Source organism: Mus musculus, chromosome 19, assembly GCF_000001635.26.
Source record: "Mus musculus strain C57BL/6J chromosome 19, GRCm38.p6 C57BL/6J".
In the NCBI taxonomy this organism is placed as follows: Eukaryota; Metazoa; Chordata; class Mammalia; order Rodentia; family Muridae; genus Mus; species Mus musculus.
The window spans coordinates 26,441,501-26,465,753 of NC_000085.6; positions in this window are offsets into that span (position 1 = coordinate 26,441,501).

The window sequence follows — 24,253 nt, forward strand, 5'->3', positions numbered from 1 at the left end:
CCTGGAGGTGTGGGGTGGGGTGTGTGTGTGTGTGTGTGTGTGTGTGTGTGTGACACATGTATACAATGTATGAATATAGGTCATAGGCCAATTCTGAGGAGTTCTCTCTTTAAGTGAGTTCCAGGGATTGAACTCAGGAAGTCAGGCTTACACAGCAAGCAGTTTTGCAAACCTAGCCATCTTGCTGTCCTGGGAGGCATTTCTTTATCCTTACCTTTTTAGCCCAGGGTGGAAAGTTCAGCTTGAGGAGGGCTGGAAAGGCCCTCTAATATACAGGGTTTGGGGTGGGGCCCTTCTTACCCAGAGCTTAGGATGAGTTGGCTATATTTTTTTCCCTAATAGAAAAGTAGAAACATAACTATCCAGACATTAACCTGGTCACATTGTGCTTAAAGAAATATAAAAAGGGTAACAAATGTGTAAGAATGCTAACATCCCTAATGGTGGATATATGGAGTTGGTTTTTGTTTATTTTGGTCGTTGTCGTTGTTCTTGTTTAAGTTTGTTTGATTTAGCACAAAGCTAACTATTGAGTCAATAAAGGGAACTGTTACCTTTATAGATGAACTTCCAAATATCTTTAGGTGTCTCTACGGTTATATTTGATTGTTGTTATGGCTAAGCCTGCTATCATCTTCCTTGACACTGAATCGCAAAGACAAAGAAAGAAATACCACTGTGGAGGAACGGAGTGTGGCATCCCAAGCTTTCCCTGAATGTGCCTCAGCTAAAATACATTATGCCACTCAACTCCTTTTTTGAGAAGTAACAGACTAAAACCTCTCATAATTCCTTCCTAATGCAGTCGTCCTCAGAGTCAACTCCAACTACCATTCAAGCATGATTTGTTATGTGCATCACTCGCTACTCCTGCATGTCACCTCATACACACCCTGTCAATTCAACAATACTTGTGGCATATTGTTAGTCCCACTAAGTAGTGAGGAAACCAAGAACAGGAAACAGCAGTGAACAGATGTGTTTCTTAGATACAGACCTCACTCTCCAGACCCAAAGTCCTTCTACCTTCAGACAGTAGTCTCACAGGTCAACACTGAGAATACGACAAGAGCAACAGGGCCTGAACACTATTGATGCCTCAGATAACCCTGATTGGCCTGGTTTGCATGAGATTGGCCCCCATAGGCTCATGTATTTGAATGCTTGGTTCCCAGTTCCTGGTCCATTAGGAAGAATCTGTGGTCTTGTTGGAGTGGGGGTTTCTTTGTTGGAAGAGATGTGTGGCCTAGGGCGAGTTTTGAGGTTATTAAAGCCCACACTAGCGTTACTTACTCTCTCTGCCTGCTGCCTATGGATCAGGATGTAGCTCTCAGCTCCTTCTCCAGCACCATACCTGCCTCCCCTGTCTGCTGCCATGCTCCCTGCATTGATGATAACAGACTAACCCACTGAAACTATAAGCAAGATCCCAATTAAATGCTTTCATTTATAAAAGTTGTCTTGGTCATGGTGTCTCTTCATAGCAATAGAACTGTGACTAAGACACTGCTGCATAGGTAACAAATAGTCTATTCAAATTTATTCAAGGAAACAATCAATATGAATGCTGATTTGTAGAATAAGTTCTTCTTTAAGGATCTGAATATTTTTCAATGTTTATTTTTTATTTTATTTTTGACATTATAATTATATTTATTTGCCTATCTCCTCCCCTCCTCACTGTCTTTTAAAGTCATGACCTCTATCTTCATTATTGCTCTTACACACATACATGTTAATATGTACCTATATATTTCCTAATATAATGTGCTCAGTCTGTGTATTACTTGAATATATGTTTTCATGGGTGACTACTTGCTATTGGAAAACCACTTGGTGTGCTCTTCTCTGGAGAAGAATATTTCTCCAGCTCCTAGCTTTCCTTAGTGGTCTGTAGTTCTCTATGTAGACTCAGCCCTGCCTACTTTGGCATGTCTACTGATGTCCGTGTTCAGCTCATGTCTCATGGTTAGGCAGCCACATTGGTGAGACTTCATGGGTGTAGCTTCCTACAAGACAAAAATCTCACACCAAACTCCCTGATCCTCTGGCTCTTACAATGCATCTGACTCTTAAGCTAATATGTTTTAATGAAATATTTATTGAGGTTTTCATTGGATTGAATTAAATTTGTAAGTTAATTTGGAACTGTGTATTCATGCATAAAGGAAAGTATAGGCATACACATTTATTACTATTTTCTATGTCTAACTGTAGAGTTTTTTTTCCTTAAGTTAATATTTTAAAATTATTTTTCTCTTCTACTATTTTTCTAGCAAATACTAATATTTCTCTAGCAATGTTTGCTAGATGATAGTCTTTTTCTTTTTTATGTGTGTGACAGAGTCTCATGTAGCCTAAGATGACTTTAAACTTATTCTATAGTGGAGAATTCCCTTGAAGTTCTTGTCCTTCTGTCTCTAGACTGGAGTCTTGGGACCCTAGATGTGCACCACCTCATTTGGCTGCAGTAGCCAGCACTACTAACGCAGTTATCTATCTGGGAGTGAAAGTACCACTAACAACAACGAAAAAAAAATTACAGGTTTTTTTCCTGCTAGAGTGCAAACCCAAAGTTTATTAAAACCACCAGCTGATCATCTGTTTCCATTCATGCCTTCTTGTAAATTCTCATCATGGTCTCATGACCACATTATAATCAACCAAGAAAGTTGTGGCTAGCATGTTTCATTTCCCAGTTGGTATGTGTGGTCATGGTGCTGCCTGAATTCACTTTAAGTTATATACAAGCAAAGCATATCTATCCCTCTGTGAGTTACCTTTATGTACACATATGCCTGTGTGTGTGAGACTAGCACACCAATCCTGAAATCTTAGGGATGCTGCTGTTTAAGTCAGGATGCAGCACTCATTTACATTTAAAAGGCTCGTCAAAGTAAATAAATTTTAAAATACTGCGAATAATGGTAGAATAATTAGATATAGCAAAAAGAATCACGAAAAGAATGACTGAATCTGGGAGCACACATTTCTCATCCAACTGCATCATTTGGGGCTAACGCACAGGGAGGTGAAATGACTTGGCCAAGGTCTCGGGGTTAATTAGTGAAAAACTTAGGACCAGACTCTAAGTCTCCAGGTTCCAAGCAATTGGCTCACATCAGTAATGTCCCACTTTTAAATTCCAAGCATCATTAACCTGCTCTTATATGATTCATATTGCGAATAAATTTTTATCTACCTCTGACAAATGCAGAAGATTCTAACTTTTATAATTGAAGTTTCAAAGACAGAAAAGGCCTCTGGCTTCCTCTGAGTAAAAAGCACTCTCAGGTATAATTACAATTTGTGTTTATAATGGGCCTTTCATTAGGGGCCTGGAATGAACTCCAGAAAATTGATCTGATGACTTGCATTGTCCTTGTTTCGTGCACTGGGAAGCAATCACCCAGACAGGTTAAGTGAATCAGCCAGGGTCGGCTGGAATGTCAATCACTGGAAGAGACAGAATTTGATGTCTAATCCTCGCCTTGTCTCTGCAGGCTTTGCCTTTCCCTGCTCAAGCTCCAATCCCTTCCAAGATTGGGAAGCGTGGAGCCCTTTGTTCAATGAGGCTTGGTCTAAGAGTTCAACTTTCCAAAGAACAAATGATTGCTCTCCTGGCCTCATGCTTTTCCATTCCCATGGCCTGTTTGGTTACATTCATTGGGCATATAACCACAGTTAGTTCTGCTATTGCTCTCTTTAGCCTCCTTAAAATTATTCTTGTACTTCTAGGAAATCTTTATTCTTCCTGTTCCTACACAGATGGAGAAACAGTTACTATTACCTCCAAGTAAAGCAGGATCCATGCTGAGATGTCTACACCCTACCCACTCAGCGCTCCTAACTCTATCAACCTGAGTTGCCCCAAGGTAAAAGAAGCCAATGAATAAATCCATTCTCTGGGTCATTTATTTCTCACTTTCTTGGCACAGTGGGGCAGACAGCATCAGAATGCCTGGCCTTGACTTGACCATAAGAGGTCAGCGCCTATTGATCTAATGTCCTTCAAATGCCCTCTAGTGGCTGAAGGCCATAGATGAAAGAAGTACCTGTCAAGAACTTGCATCTGAACTTAGCTCTCTCCTTTGATCTAGTGGCCCATTAAGTCACACACCCCTCACCTCTAGCAGATGGGGACCTTGTATTGCTTGCTTTGCAGCCTTCTGGGTAGATACTTCGAAATGCTTGCAATAACTAGCACGCTGCTATTCATCTCTTTATCAGTTCCCTGGGGTGACAGAGCAAAGAACTCCAGCCCAAGAAGCTCAACAACAAAGATAGATTCGTATAGTTTTAGAAGGTAAAAGTCTAAACTCAAAATATTGTCAGAGACAATGTGGTTTCCCATGGCTTGCTTCAGAGAACACTCTTCTTGCATTTCTGTAGCCTCTGGCATCTTCACAAAGTCTTCTGAGTCTGTCTTCCCATCGGTTTTCAACGCACGTTTCTGTGTTCAAATCTCCATCCTCCCTTAAAGACATCAGACTAAAGGGAGATGGGTACTCCACTAGTGATCCTGTCTTAACTTGATTACACCACTGGAGGATCTATAGTCAAATCAAGTCATTTTGAATCTCAGAATTTCAAGCTATCTTTTTTGAGCCACAATTCAACCTTTTATGATCTTACCGTGAAACTTTGTGGTGATCCCTGTTGGTCCCATTTCATATGTAGAAACTGAAAAAGCATGGAGAGGTTACCCTTCCATTCCACAGTAAGATAGCTGGAAAGCGGCACAATACTGTGATTCAAAGGCCATCTCTACTCCATCCCTTCTGTGGGAAGCCACATGCGCCGTTGCTGAGTGGCACTGACTACTGCTGGCCACCACGCATAAGATTGGACAAACAACCAATGTGTACATATGCAGTAAAGTTTTTTGCAAAGACACTGCCTGGCCCAGGCATGATAATGAGGTTCTGTAAGGTACTGAGAGTATAACCAATCAGATGTGAGACATGCAAATGAGGTATGATAATGAGGTTCTGTAAGGTACTGAGAGAGAGTAGCCAATCAGATGAGGAACATGCAAATGAGGCTTAGTGCATAACCAATCCGGGTGTGAGACACGCCCCTCCTAGGCCTATAAAAGCAGCACCAGTTCTGGGCTCGAAGTCTTTCGCCTCTACAATCAAGCTCTCCCAATAAACGTGTGCAGAAGGATCCTGTTGCAGCATCGTTCAGTCGAGCGCACGCAAGACCTTCGAAATTAGGAATGGCTCAGGAGCCTGGGAACCACAGGTGAGGTTTGTCTTTAGAAGAACCTGTGAAGGAAATCTCTGAGGCTAGAAGGAACCTTCGTGGTCTATGGAATTATACAAGAATGCTGCCTCCTCTAACACGCACTCAGTCTCAACAAGAGTCCAGCACTATTCCTAGCGTTCCATGTGCTTGAGGTCTTTGAACTTCAACAATAGCACTGACAAAGTTCTTATCCCACCTCAAAAATGAAAGAGCAGCTAGATGGAGTCATGGGTCACATTCTTAGAAAGTGGTTGGGCTGGGAGTCAAATACTGGAGGCCTAATGTGAGAATTTAACCATTTATCTATATACCTGAATTAGAGTTTTCTGTCAGTCTCCTTGGCCTGTCTTCTGATGTAGCTGCTTGGTTCTTTTTAATGCACTGGCTCATTATCCTAACATAACTATAAGCTGAAACTATAGCCTCAGTAGACAGCAAAACGTACACCTTCTACTAATGTGCATAATGTGGCATTCAGTTCTGGTTATAGCTGAAGATCCTGGAAGAACCTTCACTTTTGGGTGCAGTCATGGCCAACCCAGTACTGCTATGAGAATGGATAGTGAGTGCTTCTGGGCTCTCAGTTGCTTATCTCTCCAGAAGCTCTTCCCACCTCGAAATCTGCATAGATGCTTTCTCCACATCTTGGGAAAGGGTGCAAACCCAAGAGTGAAGACCATCTGGTCAACAGGACACACCAGTACAGGTCTCCCTAGGAGTCCCTGTCCCTGATAATCTCAAATGCCAGTCAGCTGCTCTGCTCCATGGTTTGTGTCTTGAAAGCACAGGAAACTACATTACTTAAAACCATCTTTTGCACAGATCAGTGAGTCGTAGATCTGGCATTACAAGAAATTCTGACAAGGGTCCTAAAACACATGAGGAGAGGATGCCAAAAGAGGTGAGATGCTGCAGACAACCCTTGCATCTTCCCCGTGAACATTCTAAAATAACCTCACAAGGAATTCTGCCAGTCTCATTTGGAGGTCTTGGAAATCACACCATTCATGTCTTCCACTGGGCTGCTTCGGGCCTTGGAAAATAGCCAGCTTCTCTCCAGCCTGGAGTGTGTGCGCGGCTTCAACCCTGGGTACCCATGGAAGAGGAGAATGCCCTGCTCAGTGCTATATGTGGATGTGTAAATTACAGCAGATGATGCACTTAGCAATTATGTTCTTTGCATACATAAGCAGGAACAACAGCTCCCAAACTGCCAATATCCTTCTCAATTCTCACAGAATGACTGTGTGTCACACGGTCACGCAGCAGGGGGCCTGGAAATGAGATGAAGGAAAGGCACAGTATGAAGTTTCAATTTTGGAGAAGCACCCCTCCTGCGGTCATGAACAAGCAAACAAGAAAGTCTTGGAAGGTTGGATGGCCTGGGTGCATTCCTCTATTCCTGGACTTAGGGACTCTGCAGAGGAAACTAGTAGAGGGGCAGGTAGGTGGTGGAAGCCCCCACATTTGACCCAGCTTTAGCAGTCACTGCTGGATGACCCAAGAAATGGCACTAAATAGTTGGGAAATAGTCAGGAGGCTTTGATGAAAACAGGAAGCCATATCTGAAGTCCAAATATCTTGGTGAGACAGGCAGTCAGTGTACATGAAGATGTAGATCTAATAAGGGGCACCTAGAACCTCAGAAGGTATATTTTCCTCATGGCACAATCTAAAAGGGGGGATCTACTCCATCCCTTGTTGACAGAGTAATTTCTAAGTCTTCAGGAAAGTCTGGAAGTGCAAGTGCGAGTGACTTGAGTATGTCTTGTGTGAGTGTGGATGTGTGCACGGGAGTGTGCATGTGTGCATGGAACTGTGTGTGTTTGTCCTCTCAGTTTGTTGCTGTTAGCAATAAGTTTTAGTTATTTTAAAACTGGCTTATACCAGCCATCTACACTGTGTACCAAATGATCCCATCTGACATTTTAAAACACACCATTTTCTTTTTTACCTCAACTTGTGGTCCAGAGATATGAGGATCAATCTGAGTTCTTCACTGTTGGTACCTCTAACGTCAATCGGGTCACCTTGGGTTCATGAATCCCTTTCTGAAATGGATGTCCCTCTCCTACCTGGCACCTCTCTGTGTTCCTTTGTTTGTTCTTTGTCTCCCTCTCTTCCTTCCTGTAGCATCTCCTGTGGGCCTGACTCTCCATGTTTGGGGTCTTTTCATATCCTGGTAGTCCTAACAACTGGATTTTACATAGCAACTGGCTGCAAGAGACAGTGAGCAATAGCTGCTCAAGCCATCCAGGGCTATCCATAGACTGATCATAGCATCACTTTCATTCATTCAATTAATCAAAGGAGTCACTGTCAGTCCCAAGTCTTATGTAGAAAGAGATACTCTAACTTTGGGAGAGGAGCAAGGTAATGTCAACAAAAACATGTGAGGTGAAGTGAGGAGCTACTGACTTCAGTACCTTTGGGAAATACATTTTTCCCATGAGCAAACAGAACATATGTGCAGTGAGTATGACCCTAGCCCACTAATTTGCAATATTTCCATTAAAGGGTATGAGTACCATGTCATGATTGAGTGTGTACTCTCAGCAAGAGGCCTGGTTTCAAATCCTGATTCTGCCCCTTACTATCTGAACCTTAACTGGCAATGTTCTTAACTTCTGTGGATAAGTAATATTATTTTACCTATATGGAGATTTTCTTAGATTAGCAAAACTAAAACCTTTAAAGTGATTAGCTGTTCTAATCACAGAATAATGCTTTGTAGCAACAGGCAGTATATTTATTCACTAGGGTTTCCATCAGAAAATGCCATAGGACAGGGATCTGAAGTAACATAAATCATTATGTCATGGGTTTAGAGTCTAGAAGACAAAAATCAAAGTGAAACTTAATTTATTGTTTCTGAGCATTGTGTGGGAAAGAACTCTCTTGGCTCCTCTTGGCTCTTCATACCATCTTTGTCCTGTATGTAGATATGCCCATATCCAAATTTGCCTTTCTATAATAGTACCAGGGCATTGCACTAGACAACCATTTTTTCCTTGATTGTCTCTACACAGACCCTATACATGAATAAAGTCACTGGACCTTCAGATTACAATATATGCTTTTTGCTTGGACATAGTCTAACCCATCAGAGACATGATTGTTGTGATCCATTTATTCCAGAGACATTTCTGGTGCCTGTCGCTGTCAGATATATACAAGACAAATATGTGCTCTGAGGATGTGTGTGTACCTCTCAGTCTCAGCGAATTTGGACCATTCTCACAGAGTACAAAACTATCTGGACAGATGCTCTAGGAACAAGTCTATGAGAGTTGATGTACACTGGTGAGATTTGGAATAGAAAGGCTCTGGATCTGATGCCTCCTAGCTGAGACCTGGGATGGGGCACAGCAGAGTGCTTCAGGTACCAGCTTCTCTTGGCCACATCAGCATGTAACCCTCTGACTCTAACATGGCTATCTCTTGACCTCACCAGAAGTCAGGCTATGCTAACCAACATCCCTCAGAGATTTCTTATCTTCCAAAGTCACTAGTCCCATAGTTGAACCCAGACACAGCCTTCTGGAACATATACAAATCCTTGTACCTAACACACCTCCTGAGATATGAGATCTGACCTCCACCTGCCAGGTTCCTCCACTCATGAATTATTTAGAAGAGAAGTGCTTGGGCAAAATGGAGATGCATATGGTGGAAGATTACCTCATATGCAGAAGATGAGATAAGGAGACCTAGTTTGAGAGAGTGCTCCGAAATCAAGCAATTGCCTCCTTAGAGTATTTGGGCAAGCATACCTGGCTGTGTGACAGCTGTAAGGAGTAAGAATAGAGTGCTGTACCATCCTCAAGGCCAAATTCTGATTTTTCTCTTTTTTAAAAATATCTCTTTAAACTAATTACCTACTCCCCACATAGACCCAAACAATGCTACGTTAGAGACACACATTGCAATAGACAGCCCTTGGTAAAGAGCCATAACCAAGGAGAATAAGCCATCTAGCCTAGGATCTGCATGTTTGTTTTGTTACCAGATTCACTTCTTGTAATCAGACCCTGTTGGCTCAGGTATGCTTCTGCCTCCAGGGTATCCAGGTACCACTGCAGGTACACCTGATGAACTGGAAGAACTGTGCTTATCCTGACAGCTGGGTTCCACAGGATCTCTGCCAATGGGAGTGTGTGGGAGAAATAACCTTCTCCAGAGACAGAGTAAAGCGGTTCTCCTTATTTTGAGTAACAAGGGCTATATAAACCTTGGGGAGTGGGTAAGTACATCATTGACTGGGGCTGAGGTTCTGGGGATACTTCATGTGTATAGAGAGGAATTACAGGTGCTTGATGGACATGTTCATATACGGAGAGGGGAAAATAAACCTGTAATTTGGCTGCCAGGCTATGTGACTACCCCAGGGTGGTGGAGGTGGGGGTCATAAGGTTTATGTGCACTGAGACATGCAGGCTCAGAGAAAGGAATAAAACATCCCTATTCCTGCTAGTCCCAGGATGAGATTTTCCAGGTCTGGACATATCTTGACCTCACCCTTACTCCAGACTGGTTCCCCCAGTTCCACTGCTTTCCAGCCCCACAGATCCCAAGTATCCTGAGATGTGGGCTTTAGAAGGTGATATAATCATGAGTTTGGAGGCACCCCATGATGGTGAGTGCTTGTTTCCTCTTTCTACTGTTGGCTATATTAAGATGGAACAAGAAGAGAGGCAGCTGCAAGCCAAGATCTGGGTGCTCACCAGAACCTGGCCATGCCAGTCTCAGGCTTACAAATCCAGAACTAAGATACCTCAAGATACAAAATGGCATAAATTGTGAGAAAAAAAAGAAAAAAAGAAATAGTGACAGGTTCAAGATTCTGTTATTTGAGTCACTTGTGTGTGTGTGTGTGTGTGTGTGATAGCTTATTTTAGAACTCAAGAAGCCAGGTGATGTCACTCGAAGAAAACCATTCTAGAGATGCTTCAACATGGACCCCTGAGTAACTCCAAATTAAGACAAGTACATCCTGTTCTTCTGTTCCACAATATTAAAGCTGTGTCACAGAAGGCTAGGATGAGATTATCCTTGTCTTCATGGTGACATATTACCAACCAAGAGGAGAGAGAGAACAAAGAGCAGCTAAGTTCCTGATGTCACCTTTTCTATAAGTCCCAGGCATCTTGAGCAGTAAGCATCTGGGGGCAAGGGGCTTAGAGTGTCTAGAGACACCCTTGGCCTTTAACGTGGAAGGCAACAAATTGTCAGAGTGACTAGAGGTTCAATCCCCCAAACTAGAACACATAACTCCAAATTCTGTTCCCGCGCCTCAGCAGTGGTACTTCAGGTAAGTTGATTGATTACCTCTCTATATCTCTGTTTTCACCCCTGTAAAGTGAGGGCAATGATCACAAATGCCTGGTGAGTTAAAAACTGGAAAGCACACCAGCACATGGGCATATAAAGCACTCCAGAAATGGGAGGTGTATGAATGTCTTAGTCAGGGTTTCTATTCCTGCACAAACATCGTGACCAAGAAGAAAGTTGGGGAGGAAAGAGTTTATTCAGCTTACACTTCCACATTGCTGTTCATCAACAAAGAAGTCTGGACTGGAACTCAAGCAGGTCAGAAAGCAGGAGCTGATGCAGAAGCTATGGAGGGATGTTCTTTACTGGCTTGCTTCGCCTGGCTTGCTCAGCCTGCTCTCTTATAGAACCCAAAGACTACCAGCCCAGAGATGGCTCCACCCACAAGGAGACCTCCCCCCTTGATCACTAATTGAGACAATGCCTTGCAGCTGGGTCTTATGGAGGCACTTCCCCAACTGAAGTTCCTTTCTCTGTGATAACTCCATCCTGTGTCAAGTTGACACAAAACTAGCCAGTACAATTGACCCCTTGTCAACTTGACACACAAACACATCACTAGTAAGCCTCAACCCTTAGTTTCTTATTCATCCCCAAGACGTAAAAATTTTAAAAGTCCCATCGTTTTGAATATTAGAGTTCAGTCCCTTTAAAATGTCCAATATCTTTTAAAATTCAAAGTCTCATAACTGTGGGCTCTACTAAAATACTTTCTTCCTTCAAGAGGGAAAAATATCAGGGCACAGTCAAAAGCAAAAATCAGTCTCCAACTGTCCAATGTCTAGGATCCAACTTACAATCTTCTGGGCTCCTCCAAGGGCTTAGGTCTCTTCTCCAGCCCTGTCCTTTGTAGCACACAGCTTGTCTTCTATGCTCCAGCTGCCTGTACTCCACTGCTGCTGCTGTTCTTCGTGGTCATCTCATGGTACTGGCATCTCCAAAATCTTGCTGTCTTCCACTGTAACTTGGCTTTACCAATAGCCTCTCATAGGCTCTCTTCATGGTACCAAGCCTCAACTCCTTCCCATGGCCCCTTCAGTCCTGGGCCATCAATTGCAACCAAGGCTACACCTTCACCAATGGCCTTCCATGGCCTCTCACAGTGCCGAGCCTCAGCTGCTCTGTGTGACCCCTTCATGCCTTCAAAGCCAGTACCACCTGGGTAACTCTTATACATTACTAAGTCCAGCCACAGCACAAGGTACAAACTTGGCTATCTCTGGAACACAGCCTCTGTGCTCTCAGAAAACACTTCCCAGAAGATTTCACCTCAGTGATACTGGTCTCTTCTTAATCACCACTAATTTCTTAGCTCCAGCTAACCAGCATCAATAGTCCCAGTAATGCAAAGGTTTTGCTTTAGTAGTTCTGGTATCTTGTTAATCACAGCTGATTCTTCAGCCCCAGCTAACCAGAACCAGAGAATCTTCACAATCCAAATAGCATTGGTCCTGAAAAGAGTCTTTAATCTTCCCTCTGAAATTTCACAAGCCAGGCCTCCATCTTCTGCACTGTTCTCAACATTATCTTCCAAGCTCCTACACAATATTTAACAGAGCTCTTAACACCAAATGGATTTTCTGGCCCAAAGTTCCAAAGTCCTTCCACAGTCCTCCCCAAAACATGGTCCTGTTGTCACAGGAATACCCCACTATGCTGGTACCAATTTGTCTTAGTCAGGGTTTCTATTCCTGGACAAAACATCATGACCAAGAAGCAAGTTGGGGAGGAAAGGGTTTATTTGGCTTACACTTCCACATTGCTGTTTGTCTTAGTCAGGGTTTCTTCCTGCACAAACATCACAACCAAGAAGCAGTTGGGGAGGAAAGGGTTTATTCAACTTACACTTCCATACTGCTGTTCATCACCAAGGAAGTCAGGACTGGAACTCAAGCGGGTCAGGAAGCAGGAGCTGATGCAGAGGCCATGGAGGGATGTTCTTTACTGGCTTGCTTCGCCTGGCTTACTCAGCCTGCTTTCTTATAGAACCCAAGACTACCAGCCCAGAAATGGCACCACCCACAAGGAGACCTCCTCCCTTGATCACTAATTGAGAAAATGCCTTATAGCTGGGTCTTATGGAGGCACTTCCCCAACTGAAGCTCCTTTCTCTGTGATAACTCCAGCCTGTGTCAAGTTGATACAAAACTAGCCAGTACAATGAATGTGTGAACTACAACAGTTTAAGTTTTGAGAAGTCCAAAAACCTGAGAACCAGTCTCCGAGCAATGCTGAGAATACATGGTTACTATCCATTCCATATGGTCTCCTTAATAGAATCTACCTTGGGATATCACTAAGACAGAAAATTATCTGTTCTCCTTCCCTAGAACAAAAGGAATCTAGGCTTTGACAAGGACACAGTCAAAATAAGGACCATGTCATTGAGAACTTTAAGTTTCCAAGCAAGCGAGCATAATCAGAATGAAAAGTTCCTCTAGTCACCACACCCTCCCTTCTCCCCTCCCATCTGCATCTGAGCCAACTCCAACCTTTAAAAGAGCAACATTACCAGACTCATGGAAGATAAGTTCAGGAATGAGGCTGTGCACACTTATACCTCCTGAGCTCAGCCTTCCTAGTTCTGTCTTTCCATCCTCAGCACATGACTATAAACATAAAATATGTGCATACCCATATATATTCTGCTTAGATCTATGAACCTATAGCGCCACAGATGCATACATGCCCTGTGCTGGGTGTGTTCTGAATAGCCCCAGTATTTTTTTCAGACTACATCCCAATCTCTCAAGCAGTGATTTTTGAACAATCTGTCATTCTATAGACAATTTGACATACATAAACCTAGATATTAAAATAAGCCATGGAAAAGAGTGATTGGGATAACAACCATAATGTTCAACACAAAACAAACAGAAACTTATCAATGATATGTTGTTTAAGAAAGACAGAGAGAGTACTTTATAAACTGTCATCCAAAAACAAAACAGGACATCAGAGCTGGTCTGGGAAGTACAGTGGCCTGACTCAGCAGAACTTATGGAAACTTGTTTTGGGCCCTTAGTATCCACTTTCTTTTCAACACTACTACAGACTTGAAAAAATAAAAAGGTCTTGACTTAAGTTGCATGTGAAAATGAAATTTTAGGCCTCAACCCAGCTTTTGTGGCTGAGTGTAGCACTGAATAATTTGACATGATTCAACTTGATTGACAGTGGGAAGCTGACAGCAAGACCTCACAGGTCATGACAGAAAAGGAGATTTGCACAAAGGCCCAAGAACACGCTGGGTAACTGGTTGCAATCAACGGGGCCCTCTCCACAGATGAAACGAAGCAAGGAGCCAATAAGCATGTCTAAGAAGACATGGGCTATCCATTGAGCAACCGTGAGAAAAAGATGCATCACACCTGATCAAGCTTCAACATGGAGAAAATTCCCCTGAGAGAAAGAAAAAGCCCAGAGAGAGGTGGCCCCTCACCTGCTGTCTGTTAGCAGGTGAAAACTATGAGCATCCTGACAGCCCTTAAGGTCCTCGTGGCTAAACACCTTTCACCACAACCTGTCTTCATTCCACTTATAGCAATCTTCGAACCACTATCCGCCGTCTCTCCAACACTGCCATTCACCTCCAAAAGCGTAATGAGTCTGAGGCTGCATTGAATTTATTGGCAGAAATCCTTGACTCTGAGCTTTCTAAAGTCATTATCATTTGATAGATGCTGCATGCTTAATTAGCAGATGTCACTGGGTATCTGTCTTCTGAATTTGGCCATACATCACCTTTCTCTACCGTGGCCATGAGCACTAAGACCTTACCTCTAGTTAATAATAGACATGGATTTGTCTGTGGCAGTCTTATTATTCTCTAGCATTGACGAGTGATATTTCAGAGTGATACCCTAAGAGTGAGTATTCTGGGATCACAGGAAGAGGTCTCCAGACTCAGAAGCTTGCTCCATTGATCCATTGATGTTTCGAGGTCCACATAACTAGGTTCTAAGGTAAAACTGCACTTCTCACAAATGAGATGTAAGGCAATACCGCTCAGTACATGAAGTTCAAGGTCCTTCACACTCATCCAAAGAGCCTTGGGGAAATAGGGTTCCTTAGCCAGAAGGCCAGAGTATAAAAGGAAGAGTGGCTAAAGGGAATGTTTTCAGAGTGTTGTTCCTATGGTGAAGGGCTCCTGCCCTCCAGAAGAAATGAGGAAGAACCTCAGCTGCTTCCCTGGAGCATCATTATGATGCTGACTTTACACCTGTTTCCAGAGGATATGAGAGGAGCCAACAGCTCCAGTGTAATGAGGGACAATGCTTTGGAGAAGCCTGCATGCTAGAGTTAGTTGAGTGAGAGATTTGTTTCCCAAATATTAAAGTACCATGGGATATGTGGAAATTAGATACCTGGGTGTCATCCTAGGACGGACTGGAAATGCAAAGAGACCCAAATAGCAACACTCTACAAATGAGCTGCAGTCTCTGGAGAGTAGAGGAAGGCGCTGTCAAGACTGATCACCCCAAACGGATATGCAGCAAACCCTGTTAAGAAAACTGCAGGTAAATAGCCCTGTTAGCAAAAAAAAAAAAAAAAAAAAAAAAAAAAAAAAAATCCTGTAAACCTACAAAAGTGCCCAAGTGAGTGAGTCAGTTTCTAAAAATATCAAGGGATGGCCATGGTAAGGCACATTTGCAATCCCAAAATTCAGGATACAGGAAGATTCACAAAAGTTCACAGCCAGCCTGGTCAACAAACAAGTTCTAGACTCATCAAAACTTAAGGCTTCACAGTAAAATTCTCTTTTGAGAAAGTTAAGTGGGGATAGGAGGAGTCTAAGAAATCAAGCAACAGAAACAAGCGATTACATAAACAAAAGTAAAATACTTGGGTATTCTAAGTTTCTGGGCTAATATCCGCGTATCAGTGAGTACATCTCATGTGATTTCTTTAGTGATTGGGTTACCTCACTCAGGATGATGCCCTCCAGGTTCATCCATTTGCCTAGGAATTTCATAAATTCATTCTTTTTAATAGCTGAGTAGTACTCCATTGGGTAAATGTACCACATTTTCTGTATCCATTCCTCTGTTGAGGGACATCTGGATTCTTTCCAGCTTCTGGCGATTATAAATAAGGCTGCTATGAACATAGTGGAGCATGTGTCTTTCTTACCAGTTGTAACATCTTCTGGATATATGCCCAGGAGAGGTATTGTAGGATCCTCCAGTAAGATACAATTTGCAAAACACAGGAAACTCAAGAAGAACAAAGACCAAAGTGTGGACACTTTGCCCCTTCTTAGAATTGGGAACGAAACATCCATGGAAGGAGTTACAGAGACAAAGTTTGGAGCTGAGACAAAAGGATAGACCATCTAGAGACTGCCAGACCTGGGGATCCATCTCATAATCAGCCTCCAAACACTGACACCATTGGATACACTAGCAAGATTTTGCTGAAAGGACCCAGATATAGCTGTCTCTTGAGAGGCTATGCCGGGGCCTAGCAAACACAGAAGTGGATGCTCATAGTCAGCTATTGGATGGATCACAGGGCCCCCAATGGAGGAGCTAGAGAAAGTACCCAAGGAGCTAATGGGGTCTGCAACCCTATAGGTGGAACAACAATATGAACTAACCAGTACCCCCCAGAGCTTGTGTCTCTAGCTGCATATGTATCAGAAGATGGCCTAGTCGGCCATCATTGAAAAGAGAGGCCCATTGGTCTTGCAAACTTTAGATGCTTCAGTACAGGGGAACACCAGGGCCAAGAAGTGGGAGTGGGTGGGTAGGGGAGTGGGGGGAAGGGTATGGGAGACTTTTGGGAGATAGCATTGGAAATGTAAATGAGGAAATTCCTAATTAAAAAAATTAAAATAAATAAAGTAAAATACTTCCTGTCCCTAAGCCATTCTTCTATAACCTGTGTCTGGAGTTGCTAGGGAGGCAATCATACACTTTCCTTGGCAGTGTCTCCAGACAGGGCACAGGAGCTGCCACGACAGGAGTGGGCAAAGTATTTACCACCAATGGGGAATCTCAGAGCCAGAATAGCACTGCCTGAAAGTCTGATTGCCACCATATCTGTGTATGACAGTTCGGAGCAATGCCTGTGATCAGCGTCTCTCCTGTTGGTCCAGTCTCTTGCCGCTTCATTGTAGAGTCCCAGCACACAGGTGCCATTCGATGGGAGAGAAGGAGAAGGCTTACATTAAATCAAATTCAGAGTCTTGGATACCATTCTTTCTGCCTCACTATATTCAGCATCTTTATAGATCAAGATCATGTATGTAGCTGAATGTGATTATAAAGCTGGATGTATGTAGCTTATGTAGTAACCATGACTGTGCACCTCCTGGAAGTTTCATCTAAAACCTGCTGAGAATTACACAGACTGAGCGAGTTGTAGTGCAGAGAGATATGAAGCAGAAGTAGTTGCCCGGTGACTGCTCACTACGTTGCATGTGTTCAGCACTGAGCATTGTAGACATACACAGAATTTTCCTACACAAACAAGGGCATCAGCTTAAGGATAAGTTGACACATAGAGGACAGCTAAAGCTAATGTGTGCATGATGGCACACTTTCCTGACCCAGCACTTGGACTACTTGAGGCAGGAAGACTGGCAAGCCTTGGGCTACATAGGGGAAGGATGGGGAGAAGGAGAGAGAGAACACAAAGACTGAAGAACTTAAGAACTTAAATCCTAGATAATATTGAACTGCCAAATATGTTGATTTCCTAAGCTTTCATATTATGGAAAACTTACTGAGATAATAAATGACCCATTTGTTTAAGCCATTTGGAGTCGTTTTCTGTTACTTAAATGAAAAACACTGATATGAACTTAAGGAAGTCTTTTTGCCATTAAGAAGTAAAGAGCTGAATATGCATAAGCAGAGGCATTTCCTGGAGTGGAACTCACACTTCAATATTGATACCAACCAATTATTTATTCATTTGTTGAAAACTGCCAAAGAAAGACAAACTTTGGAGCTGTCCACACTGCTTTGGAGAGGACTTGAAAGTCTCTCCCCTCTAGGTAAGCATACTGTACTTGTTTACCGTGGCTGCTTTGGTGGAAGCAAAACAAAAATCCAAAGTTCCAACTCACTATGGTCTTCGGGGCCATATTCAGTCAGTAGACAAACAAAGCAACGGCAGAGGGTGTATGGTTTTAATGTAAACTTTCTCCCGCAGGCTAACATGTTCGAACATTTGATCACCAGTTGGCAGTACTGTAGAGCCATAGGACTGGGAGGCATGGTTTGGAGAAGTTAGCCACAGGCCTTTAAGTATTAGAGAATGGCTATAGCTTTGGCCCAAACTTGCCAATTCTTGGTAGTAGCATGTGAGAAGCTGCTGTGGTGAGCTCCTGCCACCATGGATCAAGCTGTTGCGCTTGCCATGCTCCCCTGCTCTGTTGGGCTATGTTCTCTGACAACATGAACCCAACTCTGTCTCTCCCCTCCTTTCAGTTGCTCCTGTCAGGTTTTTTTTTTTTTTTTTTTTTTGACATGATGACAAAAAAAGTTAACCAATATAGAGTCACTGCCATCAAGAAGCAGGGTGGCTGCTGTGATCAATCTGACCATGTGTTTCAAAACTGGTTTGAGGTCGACCTGTGGAAGAGTTTGAGGCTCTAGAATGCTGTTGACAGAGTTTAATGGTCCATTCTGATAGAGTCGGGAAGACAAGAATGCAGGCAGAGTTACAGTTGGTGAAGGCCAGGCTCATGAGTTTTCAGAGTAGAACAAGAAGTCTACCAGGAGCTGGGCTGCAGGCCATTTGTGTTACATATGGGCAGAGAAGCAGGCTGTGGTCTGCCTGAAACCCAATAGGAGTGGATGTTTGTTAGTTGGAAGAAATTTCAAGATAGCTTAGCATTTAGACTATAGCATGATTACTGCTCATTACATTTTGTGAAGCCGGCTTCACAAAAGAACGCAGAGAGCAAAGCAGAGAGAAAAGACACGGAAGATGTACATTTTGTGAGGAAAGGAGGATAGACGAGTAAAGTTTTGGGGAAGGCAATGCAAACAAGGCATTGTAAGGATAGATAGTTTTTAACTTAGGATAGTTGATTCCCATCCCCCAGAGGTTCATTGTAATTTTAAAAATAGTGTAAGTCAAAAAATGTATATACTTAATACACTTGAATGTATTGGAAAAGTAAGTCGTTACCATGACAAAATATCTCACAAAAGCAACTTAAGAAGTGCTGGCTTGCTGCATTGTTTGAAGTGCAGCCATCGGGCTTGGCTGTAGGAACATGAGGCAGTTCCTTGTATCCGTCTTCAGGAAGGAGAGAGAGAGCAGATTGTGGCTCGGTTCACTCTCTCTGTTTCAATCAGCCCACAGCTCTAGCCTGTAAGATGGTACTGCCTATATCCCTGGTGGATCTTCCCCCATTTAAACAATCATGAAAATACCCCATAGATAGACACACCTAGAGTTGAGTTTCCCTGTTGCTTCTGGATCTCATCAAGTTGGCAATGCAGATTAATCATCACACGAACTTGCCAAAAGAGGAACACAGAATGTTGTAGAATTTCAGTCCCTGTGCCTGACTGTGTATTATGACTTGATGCCACAGGCCAGCACCGCCAAAGAGTATCAGATGACCTATTAGTCACCCAGGAAAAGAGCAAATCAAACATCCACAGCGTAGACTCCCCTGAATATGTACTATGTTTGCATTATTATAAAGCTCGATATTTGTAGGTTGAATTGTTCTGAGTTATAGACTATCTGTATCTAATATAGGGTTGTCAACTACAGACACTATTTTATTGATATAGAGATCTCTAGGACACATTCATTATGTGTTCTCTTTTCCTTACCTGAGAAGGTCAAAAGACTTTGAAGTTCTTATCATTATCCCTCTAGTTTCAATCATTCATACAGAGAGAGAGAGAGAGAGAGAGAGAGAGAGAGAGAGAGATACACACACAAACACACACATACTTAAAGATAGAAGGCCTATTATCAAGGATACTCGTACATATTTGCATGATGCATATATTCAGAATTGACTATATAACTTATATAGAACAATTGTTCCCCATTCTACTAAAAAAAAGAAAGAAAGAAAGAAAGAAAGAAAGAAAGAAAGAAAGAAATGTATTGATTTGTGATGCCTTTCACAGAACCAAAACCTGTTGAGTTGAAAAGGAACATAAATTTTTCTAGCCTCCAAATACATACCTAGACATATTGCACAAAAACTGCCAATCTGCTTTAAAACTTTTACTTACTTTTTTTAGGTAATCTTTTCAGGGTTTGGAAAGGAAGAATTCCTCTGATTAGATAATGAGATGGAACAAAGACTGTTTGCTTTGTGGTTAGCAGTTGGACCACTCTGCCCTATTTCCATGACAGGCCTTCAGATACCACCATGAGCTAAGAACCTTGACATCTTTAGAGAGATGTGTCATCAGTCAGTGTGAGCATGGCAGTGTTAGTTACCCACACCTGGATGGCAGGCGATGATGCCGTCCCCACTGTTATATGAGGGATATGGTTGTTAGATGCATGACTGAGTTTAATGATATTTCTTCTTTTGATTCTTCTCCTTTACGAGATAAATATATCCCATTAGGGGAAACTCTCTCTTCCTCTGTTGTGTTTTTGTTCTAGCTTATAAAATAGGAATGGGCTGCCTCTACATGTACAAAGACCAGCAAGAATGCTAACTTGTTTCTGACTCTGTGTCTAATTGCCAACATAAATAATTAAAAACAAACAAACCAATCAACAAACAACCCTGAGTATTCACAGCCAAGCGCCTGATCTGTCACCTGTTTGCTAACACGCTGGAGAATTGACCCGCCTAAGGGAGACCTGGTGGGAGCCCAGTGTCTCCCTCTAGAGGCATGCTAGAGAACCTTCTCTATCCTTACAGGTGACCTGGTTTATGCAGGCAGAGATGTTCCTCGATATGAGCCAGTTCAGCATCTGTCTTGTGGGTTCTATCCTTGTAAGCATGGCTTTCCAAATCCAGATGCTGCAGCAACATCCTTTAACCCAATGTGATCACCCATAGAAACAACAGTTCAGATCTTTCTGCTTCTAGTCCCAAATGCTTCTTAACTTGAATGGGGGAAACCAACATATATTGCTCTATGCTTCACAGGTCTTAAGTTTCAATATTTAGATATTCTTCAGTGTGTCAGAGTTATATGTGCAAGCATGGTTCCTAAAATCAAACAAAACAATAGAATATGCTCCCTGTTTTGGACACTAAATCTTAGCACTTACAAGCCCAAGTTATAGCATAACCACACAAAGACTGGGCACTTTAGAAAGATGTCACGTTTTACTTGACTGGAATCTCCAGTCAACAAAGACTCGGACTCATGGCCACACCCGACTTTTGCTGCCCAGCCTCTTTTCATTAAATCCTCTTCTCCTGGAAGCCAGATGCTGACCGAACTTCAGAAACCTGCATCAAGAAGAGCCCTGAGTAAGCTAACTCGCAAACACCAACTAAGCAAGAGAAGCAAACCATGATAGCCTGGCCTTTCCATCACTCACAGCTGTCTCTAGAGCTCTTTCCAGCTTTATAGGGAGGGAGTATTTCATTTCGCTTCCAAACTGTAGCAAGCAGATGCTTGGAGGAGGGTTCTGGTTTCTGTCCTGCATGTTAGGAATCTCATCATCCTGTCCTCTGGACTCACAGAGCCAGGAGGTGAGTGCAGACACCTATCCTGGGGATGCTGGCCTTTCTCATCACTCACCAGATAAAAACAGCCCCCTGGAATGTCTCAGTTTCAAAACGGATTCCTTTAATAAAAGCAAAAGTAAGGTGTGGGAATCAGTCAAAGGAAAGAGCTATCTCCCTTACCTAAAGGAAAGCCCATTCTAATATCCCCGGGTTCTAGATGGAGAGTCCTCGGGGGCACAGAGGGCATCTCTCTGAGTCCATCTCCTTTCTGTGTTTTTATATTCCTAGATAATCTTTTCTATTGAGTCTCCACTTCCACCACTGTCAGCTCTAAGGGTTCACGTGCCTTTTCAAAGAGGTCCTAATTTGGTTTCACTCAAACCAAGGCCTGAGGCAAGACCTTGGGTGCAATTAGTTTATTTGAGAGACAACTCCGGGGCATACTGATTAGGGATTGGGGCATGAGACAGGGAACTGAGAGAACCAATAAGGGCTGAAGGCAAGGTGATCCTGGTCTCAAAAAACCCAGAGACCTAGAAAGCTCTAAGTCACAGCTTCCAGGCTCATCCACGAGGGTTGGTGAGACAGGGCTATTGCTCCCATGCCCTCTATTTGAAGGTTACTATGGGTGAACTGAACTTTTTTTTTAATTAGGTATTTTCCTCGTTTACATTTCCAATGCTATCCCAAAAGTCCCCCATACCCACCCCCCCCAATCCCCTACCCACCCACTCCCCCTTTTTGGCCCTGGCGTTCCCCTGTACTGGGGCATATAAAGTTTGCAAGTCCAAAGGGCCTCTCTTTCCAATGATGGCTGACTAGGCAATCTTTTGATACATATGCAGCTAGAGACAAGAGCTCCGGGCTACTGGTTAGTTCATAATGTTGATCCACCTATAGGGTTGCAGTTCCCTTCAGCTCCTTGAGTACTTTCTCTAGCTCCTCCTTTGGGGGGCCATGTGACCCATCCAATAGCTGACTGTGAGCATCCACTTCTGTGTTTGCTAGGCCCCGGCATAGTCTCACAAGAGACAGCTATATCTGGGTCCTTACAGTAAAATCTGATTGCCATATTCGGGGATCCATCCCATAATCAGCTTCCAAACGCTGACACCATTGAACTGAACTCTTGAGTCCAGGATTCAATTAGCTGAGTAGGGAAGCTTCCTCATGTTGGAGGAAGGGTCCATGGAAGGAGGGGGAACAGAGCTGTGGGAGAAAATTCAGACACAGTAAAGATAGCTCCCATCACATAACTCAGGTAAGACAAGCAGATGCATGCAGTGAACAGCTTTCTTCTTGCTTGCTATTAGCCTAGATGAAAGGGCTTCCCATTTAAGAGCACAGTCATTCAAAATAATAAGCAGATACCAAAAGAAACCCTAGCAGACTCCATCCTCAAATCAAGTCGCTGATGTCTGATAACTACATACTGTCTTCGAGGATGATCCATTCGTACAGAGCTTCACCATAGTATGTCTTCTTTCAAAGCAACTGTGCCTACTTCCCCTTGGCCAACACACCGCCACCAGGTTACTGCCAAGGCAAACAGAAGTAGATGAGCCTTGTAGGAAAGCTGCTTTTCTTGTCTGAAAAGAACGTGTGCATGTTTCTCTCTATAACAGCTTCACATGGCTGATTCATTAGTGCCACAATGTACAGAGCTCAACTCAGCTAGAATCTGAGCCCTTTGTTTGTTATGTAGCCTTAGGCAAATTACCTGTGCCTCTGTTTCTTCATCTATAAAATAGAGGTAATTTTTTTAAAAATCCAATCCAATGTTTAGGATGGAATGATTTAATACAGATGCAGTGCCCGGCACATGGGAGCAGTTCATAAATACTGGCTCAATGATAGTAACTGGGTTCACACACATACAATTATCCCCCTCTCTCTTTCAGCTGAGCACAACCAAGTGCCCTTCTGTTGTTTCAACGCCACTCCCCACTGGCACAGCTACGTGATAGCCACAACCTGCAATAATAATCTGCCCAGAACATTGTACTAAGATGGGTTTCTTACCCAGAATGCAACGAGATGCTAGCATCCCATTAGCCTCCTTTATTGTATGTGTAATTAGCCAAATCTAGTAGAATCCTGGATGACCTTTTCTAATATCCTAAATGGGGAGACAGATTTGCCAAGCTAGGATTAGAGCTACTCTCTAGCACAGATAAAAATATTCATCTTTGACCATGACGTGCTCCTCCAGAGTGCCAGGTAGACCAAACTAGAGTTTTCTCTTGAAGCTTCCCAAAGAGCCTGCTAGCAGGATTTATCTCTGGTCACCGGCTTGGACCATATTTTCTTCTGTTGTTCTCCTGTCTACTTTATGAATATTCGGAGGTGTCTGTATCCAGAAAAGCCAGCTTCCTCAGTTTGGCTACTACTCTCTCCTCTTAACTTCATTTCTAAGTGCTTCTGGGTTCCCCCACCCCACCCCACCCCACCCCCGTGGATACACGACTTATCTAAGGAAACCATCCTGCTAACATTCCTCCTTTCTAGACTTCTACTTCTGGAAAATCACCATACGGCTATAAGGTTGCTTTGGTTCTCAGTGACAACTCCATGCTCTGGTTATTCTGCATAGAGAAGCCACCAGTATAAGAGCCACCAGAGGACAAGGACACCTCAAATTTGCATTGACCACAGCCTTCCCTCCCCTTAATTACAAAACACAAATCACTCCACCTCCTCTGGTACAGAAGAAATTGACCTCTACTCCCCCCTGGTGGACCGTTAGAGTATGCTGGGTGAGTCACTTCTGAAATAGCCATGGGGACCCTCAAGACTTATTAAATCAAGCTCCTTCCTAGGAACCTGCCCTGCTCTAATTCAACATGCTGATTATTTATAACTAGAAGATAATTTACCCCCACATGGCCTAGTATTTTTTGTCCTTTTCTTCCAGGTTTTTTCCCCTATTAGCCAAAGGTAACATTCGTTATCATAATTGCCTGGCGACTTGTCGGTCTCCTTAAATAGACCAGGCACAGCAGAAATCCAATAACATTAAGTGATTTTCTGGAGGCCACACAATCA